This window comes from Xenia sp. Carnegie-2017, unplaced genomic scaffold (assembly GCF_021976095.1).
Source record: "Xenia sp. Carnegie-2017 unplaced genomic scaffold, XeniaSp_v1 HiC_scaffold_13, whole genome shotgun sequence".
Taxonomy (NCBI): domain Eukaryota; kingdom Metazoa; phylum Cnidaria; class Anthozoa; order Malacalcyonacea; family Xeniidae; genus Xenia; species Xenia sp. Carnegie-2017.
In genome coordinates this window covers 3,540,569-3,549,138 of record NW_025813436.1, presented here as the reverse complement: position 1 = coordinate 3,549,138, position 8,570 = coordinate 3,540,569, and the positions used below count along the sequence as shown (strand labels likewise).

At 35.2% G+C, this 8,570-nt stretch overlaps 1 pseudogene; it reads left to right on the top strand.

The window, feature by feature from the left end:
* Positions 1–6,532: 6,532 nt before the first annotated feature.
* Positions 6,533–7,597, top strand: LOC124456906 (annotated as a pseudogene).
* The last annotated feature ends 973 nt before the right edge of the window (positions 7,598–8,570 follow it).

The following is an 8,570-nucleotide window of genomic DNA, read 5'->3' as shown; positions in this document are numbered from 1 at the left end:
AATCAAATTACAAGGATTAAGTGGAACGCGTGTGAGATCGGGGTCGGAGTCAACGTCAGGAACTGAGAAAAAGTGTAAGATGTAGTTGGCGTCTGGACAAATGAGTAAATGTTGTGAGATAGCACTAGAATTGTTCTAATTAGTGGCATGTTGGGTTTGTCTTGTGTGTAAGTTTCGTTCAGTTTTGCCTATGTATGTATGACCACAACCGGGACAATTTGAAAATATATTTTTCTATAAGTTAAAAAATTCCTGTGAAATTTTCTAAAGCACTTCTTATAAGAATTTTCTTTTTCTACGAGACTTCACATTATAATAGGAATCCTAGAAGGAATCGCATACCAACTATGACAAAGCAAACAACTTAATTCAATGGTGGCGAAATCAAAAATCAATTCCTCTTCAAGCTCGTGAAGTTGCTGTTCGTAATGGTTCTGAAAACTCAATATCTAATGACTAAATTTCGACATGTTTTGTTGCTCTGCTTCGAGGAGTTTAATCAATGTCAGCTCGTAAAGCTGTTGTTTAAATTCTGGTAAAGAATTCAAACATCAGCAGCCTTTGATTCAAGAGATGACATTATCCTTGTCGTTTACACAACCACCAACTCCATACCACAATGCTTCGTTTAATTCATACATTAGATATCTAAAGAATCTACCATAGTGGTAAATTTGGAGAAAAATGAATAACATTTCCTATATATTTCGGTTGTTATATAAGTTTTTCCAATAACATTTCCAGAAGATTTCCTATAAGAATTTTAACCCTTAAATGCCCAAGGAGGGAGAAACTCAATGCAAAAATCTTTTCTTTGGTATATTTCCTTAAAATAACAAGCAATACCAAGTTCAATTAAAAAATTTAAAAAAAACATTTTTTCTTCTTAAAAAAATTTGTGACAGATTTGTCACATTGGGCATTAAGCGCTACTTTGTATAATAAAGAAAACTAGAGTTTAAAACTAAAATAATTATATAGTATTCATTAACAAAAGCATGAAAATTGTGAATATAACAAGAGTTTTAATCAATCAATACTTTAATCTGTCAGTATGTAGAAATCTTTATGATTTTATTTATTTGTGTGGTATTCCATAAATGAGAGCGAAAGGCAGAGCAAATTTTACATCTCTGACGATGTCTGTCATCCCAGGAAGGCATATGATATATTTTATCAAACCGTATCTCTTCATTTGGTTGAGTGGTTGGTCTTTTTCGAGATGTCGAGGCATTGGAAGATCGTCTTCTTTTTCTTTCTTTTCCTACCTTAATCAATCCCTCTGCAATTGTTTCTTGGAAGTCATGAAGTTTGATTTGTTTCTTTCCTCTCTGATTTTTTCTGAAAAGAAGCCATGAATTGACCATAGCCACTCTAAGGGTATGAAACCAAAGGTAAAGATACCATCGCCTTGATCTTATGGAATACTTGTACAATGAGCAAAAAATGTCCATTAAGTCAATGCCCCCCATGAACTTATTGTACTCATCTACAAGCTTTGGCTTGGGAATTTCCACATATTGCTTCTCCTTCTTTTCCCATCTCTTTGCAACACCTAATGGTTCTGCTCAACAGTAAGTAGATACCAATGTCACTGCCTTTTTGTCCAGCCATCTGACAATGGTAATTCCTTTTGATGAGTCATTTACCTCATCATAACAGATGTTCCAGTTTTCTCAACACTATAAATGTTAGTTTGCTGACATATGTTTTCAAGCATCTCTTTGTTTACAAACTGTCAAAGGTGATGGTGGAAGTCCAGGTACAATATACTGATCACCCATGAAAGGCTTTTCAACATGCACATATCTACAGTACTGCTCGCGTAGTTGTTAACATAATTTTGCGTATGATACACGTATGCCTTCGCCATCGATAAACACCCTTTTTTGTCTCATTGTCAGCAAAAGACTTGACTCTTTGAGCCAATGGAATGCAATCATTACCTTCTGTACTTGTATTTTCTTCATCATTTTCATCTGCACTTGTTACAGGATTACAAAGCAAATCATTGTATCCATCATTATCAGCAATTAGCTGGTATTCATCATCAGATGATTCTTCACTGAAATCAATTTCACTAGTGTTGATATCATCTATTACCTGCAACACATCTTCAACACCAAAGATATCCTCTTTCTTATTCATACTCTAGAAATTGAAAAATTAATAAGTAGTTATGTAGGGAAATAAATACACCGGCAATTGTGTTGACCAAACATAACCCAAAATCATTTATAATAAAATTATACTAATAGTATTTCAAAATTCTAGCTTAAGACCTACATATATTGCTCAATTTTTTTTAAATTCTATTAAATAACAATTTTCTTAATAATTTAGTTAACTAAACATTCAAAAATAATAAAGAATTCCATAGGTGTAACAATTGTAATTCCATGTGTCATTAATCAAAATGGCATTCAAATGCCCATTGTGACAAATTTGACACACAACTATTTCCATGTATTTTTTTCGAAAGAAAATATATAATCAAAAAAACTCTAAACTAATTTCATAAGCTGGTGAGTCAATTAAAACGATTCAATATATAATATCACAATAACTTACCTTTTATACAGTGTATTTCTCACATTTTCTTCACAAGATTTTCACTTCGCATATTTTAAAAATGACTGCCATGTTGAAATTGTTTTTTTCAAGCCCAGTCTTCACAATAAGCACTATCAGCTAATTAATAATATTAAGGATCAAATGTGTCACTAAGCGCATTTTTAAGAAAAAATATAATACAACATGGAAGCACTAGCTCTATAAATATACGTGTGACAAATTTGTCACACGTATTTTCTTAAAGGATTTCCAGTCGGAAATGCAAAGCAAATCCCATTATGGAATCCTATAGGATTTCCTAGAGGAATTTCAATATTCCTATAGGCTTTAAAATTGCCGCCATTTTCTTAATATATTTCCTTTCGGAATCGGAATGAAAATGAATTGACTCTGCCTTCCTATAGGATTTCCTACAGGAATTTAAATATTCCTATAGGCTTTAAAATTGCCACAATTTTCTTAATATATTTCCTATCGGAATCGGAATAAAAATGAATTCACTCTGCCTTCCTATATGATTTCCTACAGGAATCTTATATTCCTATTGGAATTCTAATAAGATCCTATTGATAATTTTCGCAAAGGTTAAGTGCTTCAAGTTTTCTACTTCTACGTCTATGTACTGTTTTTTCTATTAAGGCAGGTTATTTGACTGTGCTACCTTTCAAATGGGAGGGAATTGGAAGACTCGGAGCTAATAAGAAGCAATATTCAATCCAGTAGTAACGTTTGTATTCGCAAGGTCTGTGTACACAGTGATTTGCAAATTATTTAAAACCAGCCACAGACAAACCCGTTACAAACATGATGAGCATTCTGAAAACCAATTTGATCTGCATGATTTTGATCATTCAGTGAGTTCAACAATATCTATCACAAAATTTTCAAGTAAAGAATCATGAAAGGCAAAGAAATTGACCGACCTCAATGTTTAGGAAAAAGGAGTATTTACTAACATCGTCAATTTACCAGCAGACAAATGAAGCGTGACTGTGGTAATGGACAGAAATGGTTACTTCGACAAAATGGACACCCTTGTTAATGACAGACAAACGTACGAGCAACTCAATCGAGACACAATATCATCACCAGTACACAAACTTAACAGCAAGATCTTCACTATGAGAAAATCAGAATACATTATATCTGAACGTATTTACTATTGACTTAGACGTTCAGTACCACAACCATCCAGACTATACGGTCTAACAAAACTTTACAAACCACAAATACCCATGCGACCAATTGTATCATTCTGGGGTTTGCCTACTTACGAACTCTCAAAGTACTTGACTGCCATACTGCAACCACTTACAAGCAAATCAAAACACAAGCTACATTAAAAAACTGAGTACTATACAAATACTGGACAGCTATATACTAGTGTCTTTTGATGTAAAATCACTGTTCACAAGTATTCCACTTAATCTGGCACTTACCTGTACAAAAACCCTCATTACAAACACCACGGACGTACTGCCATTACCAACAGAAAACATTATGGAGCTACTGGAGCTCTGCCTCACCTCGACTTACTTCCAGTAGAAAGGCGCACACTACAAACAATTACATGGAACAACAATGGGCTCACCCGTTTCTGATGTTTCACGACTTACAAACATTCACTACCTTTTTGGTTCCGCTACGTAGATGCCATAATCACAGCACTACATGCAGACGAGATTGATGACTTTCACACTCACATCAACAAACAGAACAGCCACATATAATTTACCAAAGATGTGGAAGATGTGAACTCTACCTTTTCTCGAGTGTTCCGTGAAACAGGACAATCAAAAACTACGAACATCAGTTTATTGCAAACCAACACACACTGACCGACTACTAAACCCATCATCTTACAACCCTACATCAAACAAAGCCACCACTATCAGAACATTAAAAAGACGGCACAAATCATATGTGATTCAACGGACGCTCTACATAACAAAAACAACTATCTCAAACGTGTTTTTGACAAAAACAACTACAACTCTGACTTCATCAAACGCAAGCCTTGCAAACCCAACGAACACAGCGAAACGAACAACTCAGTGACAACAGCAACGATACCTTACATCAAAGGTACGTCTGAGACTATCTCGCGTATCTTACGACCATACAACATACGTGTCGCACATAAACCAATCACACGTTACGACAAGTATCAACGAACATAAAGGACAAGGAACAACCAACGAACGACAAGGTGCAGTTTACAAAATAAACTGTTCCGACTGCCACGCCTCCTATATCGGGGAAACTGGCAGGAACTTAAACATAACACTTACTGAGCACAAACGAGCTACTAAGAAACAAGACAAAACTAATCTCATTGCCGAACATCACCGAATCACAAAGCACAACATTGACTGGAACTCGGCAAAATGCATTACTTACAGTACTGACTATAGACAACGGCTTACATTAGAACGTTGGTATACCTACTTGGAACAAACCCCCCTAAACAGATCACAGCAATTACCAGCACCTTACAAACGACTTATTCACAATACAAACAAACGATCAACTAAAAACATTACACTTCACACTAATTCCCAATGACAATACACAATTGACACCCACACATTACAACTAGAAACATCACACCTAAATCACACATCACAACTAAAAATATTTCACTTCACACTAATTCACAATGACAATACACATTTCCTGTACACACAATACAATGACGTAAGAACCAGATAACAAATACGGCTAACCTGACGTTTACTCCTCATTTAACTCTGAAGATGACTACCGCTAAGGTTGTCGAAACGTCAGTCAAAAACTACAAAAACAGTCCTTCTCAGGACTATGCCAACCTGGACGATCAACATTTACCAACATGTAACGATACTGCTGGGTTCAAACCATTTACTTTAATATATTCCTCTGTTGCTGAGTATAATAGAAATATTTCAAGATAATACGAGTAAATACATTAATATTATAAACACAACAATAATGACTCTAAACATATACGCATTGTTCTTGCAGCGATTATATCTGGTTTTTTCTATAATTTTATATCAATGGAAACTTCCGAGGATCTCAAGATCATGGTTTTCCTTAAATAGTTAAACATCCTAGCTTAGTTGCCATTGCCACAGTGCCAGCATTTCCCTCTTTAGATTTTCAAGCTGCATGTGCAATGAATATTCAAAAATGATGCGAAATTAATATATTTACATTTAAGGGGAACTCCACCCAAAAATAATGTTGGTCTTAAAACTTTGTCTGTCCCGTGAAAATAAATATGCGGCAATTTTTTTGTTTGTTTGATTCAATATTTTCACAAAAAAATGTAGGGCATCCGGTGCGTAGGAGCAGAAATATGTCAGCGGCTTGTATTGACGTCATATCGTCAATTGCTCCTCAAAGCTTTATGTAAAGTCATTGCACAGTCATAATAAACTTGCGTCAAAATGCTTCTCCTAATCACAAAATGTTTCTTTTCGAAACGTCAGAATTTTTTATTCGTAGGTATATACACAAGCAACTTTTATAGCTTACATGCAAGTATTGAGCTGGTTATTTGTATTCTGTTTTAATAGAACGGTTTCACATCCATAAAGGCCATTATCGCACAGTTTCCGCACTACATATAGAACTTGAATGTCGATTAATATTATTTTTTAAAAAATACGAAGGTTTCTTTGTGTGGAAACTGTGCGTAATGCCGTTTGCTTGTCCTCCGAATTCAACCTTAACAACAGTTTCCACTGATGTGAAACCAATCTATTGCCCTTAATAAACATTGAATAATAATAAACATGGTTGTGTAACTCATTACGGTTAGAAAATAATCCTACATAAAACCATTGTAAAAATAGCCTTTCGTGCATAGAATTAAGGTGTAGTTTCCTTGACGTAAAGTATGAACTTATAGTTTCCTAATTATTGTACATAATTTCCCTGATGTGTGACATTTGTCTAAATCTGTCACAAAAAAACTAACAAAGAAGGCTAACACATTAAGGGAAATGATGACTTGACCCATTGGATTAAGTCCATTTCTAATCATCTTTGGTGGTGCTCTGCAAGTTGTAACAAGAATGCAGAAGAATTGGTGGAAAAATGGAAGTCTGTCCTTAACCACATTTCCAACAAGCATTTCTGGAAGGGGAACACATATTTTCATCAATGTTGCCACCAACAATTAACAGAAAAAGAAACAAAGCAGAAGAAGTGGTTATCTCCTACTTCACAAGCATATATCGCTGCAGAGAAGGTGATATGTGACAAGAGGCTTCTAAAAGACCTGCGGAAGCTATCTGAGTTCTGTCACACAGGAGAGTTGGAGGTTTACCATTCCCTTTTACTAAAATATTGCCCAAAGCGAGAGCATTTTTATTTCCTGGGATGGTAGCCCGCACTCAGTTAGCAGCATTAGATCACAACAACAATATTAAACGTGATAAAGCAGTCATTAAGTCAGGGACAAACAAAGGGCAAGACCGTTACAAAATGATTTTTGCTAAAACACAGAAGCAATGGGTTGTAAAAGCAATGAAAGAAAAGAAAGAGTACCAGTACATTGATAAACTACTTGCGGAGGTTGTGAATGCATGCAAAACTGAGGAGATTGAACTTGTACATCATGGCGAGAATCTTCCAAAGAACATTTCTAAATCATGTCCACCCAGGAAAGAAGTACTTGTAAAGGAACATCAGTCTAGATTTGCATAAAATGTCAGTGGTGATGTTAGCTATGGCAATAGGTTTTGCCATACCCATATAATATGACGTTGAATCAGTGAAGACAACTTTTGTACTACTTAAAAAATGTTCATTCTTAAATATTAACATAGCAAAACCTTTTGCTATAACTAGTTTCACCACTGCTTTACACAAACTATTCATGTAATTAATTATAGTTATATTATAACCAGTGTAATAGCCAAGCCACATTTATAATCATTTCTTTGTAAATCTGTTTTTTTTTGTAATAAATTAATAATAATAAATGTGCATAGCATGACCTATAAATGAGCTGGCTATGCCACTTTAATATTGACATACAAAGTAATTGTAATGGGTATACCCATATCATAATAAAATACTTCATTCATCAACATAGTGAAAGCCTTCAAATTGAAATTCCTCTGCAAGGCCAGGTGGAGGAAATGTTTCTCTAATGCGAGTAACTGCACATGATGGCAGGATGACTCTCACTTCTCTACCCAAGACACCCCAGCACCATCTTGCCAACTGTCTATATGCAATATGGCGGTACAGTTTGTCTTCGGGCCCATCATATGCTACCTCATATTGCTGCTTGCACTGGTACCAAGCTGTTTGTAAAACCCACCTGTTAAGACAAACAGGCTCAAAACCAGGATGTTGTGTAATGCACAAAGGGACTTCGGTGGTGTCATTCGTTTCTACTGCCTCTAAATTTTTGCCACAAATATTGGAAATCTCTTTGCAGCATAAACATTCCTCGTTATTATCCATTATTTGGCAGTTACCACATTGACACCTGAATATGTTAAAAGAAAGGATCTTGAAAAGTAAATGTCAAAACTTCAATAAAAATTGTATCTTACAATAAAAACTTTAAAATCTAATGTATTATGTGTGTGTGGACGTGGTCAACTTCAAAAACTGAAAACGTACTTTTGAGATAGAAACAATGGTCTAGAATAATATAACATTTTACTACCCACCATTCAAGATTGTCGCGCCGAGATTCATCGTCAATATACAAAAATTCCTGTTCTTCGTTATCCTCAAACTGGTGAGCTTCTTCGTGTTAATCAGCCGGCCATTCGGGCTCAAACTGATATGGCCGAATATTGTTTGTTGGATTGTCTTCCATTTCACTATCGATTGGTGAATTAGGCCGAGGTTCTCCAAAAAAGCCATTATAAGCGATTGTTTTGTTTTTGTGCTAGGCTGTGCGTTATTATTTTACTTTATTGTAAACTCAACTCCAAATCGGTTTGACGATATGACGTCAAAATAATTTCCGCTGACGCTTTCTGTGC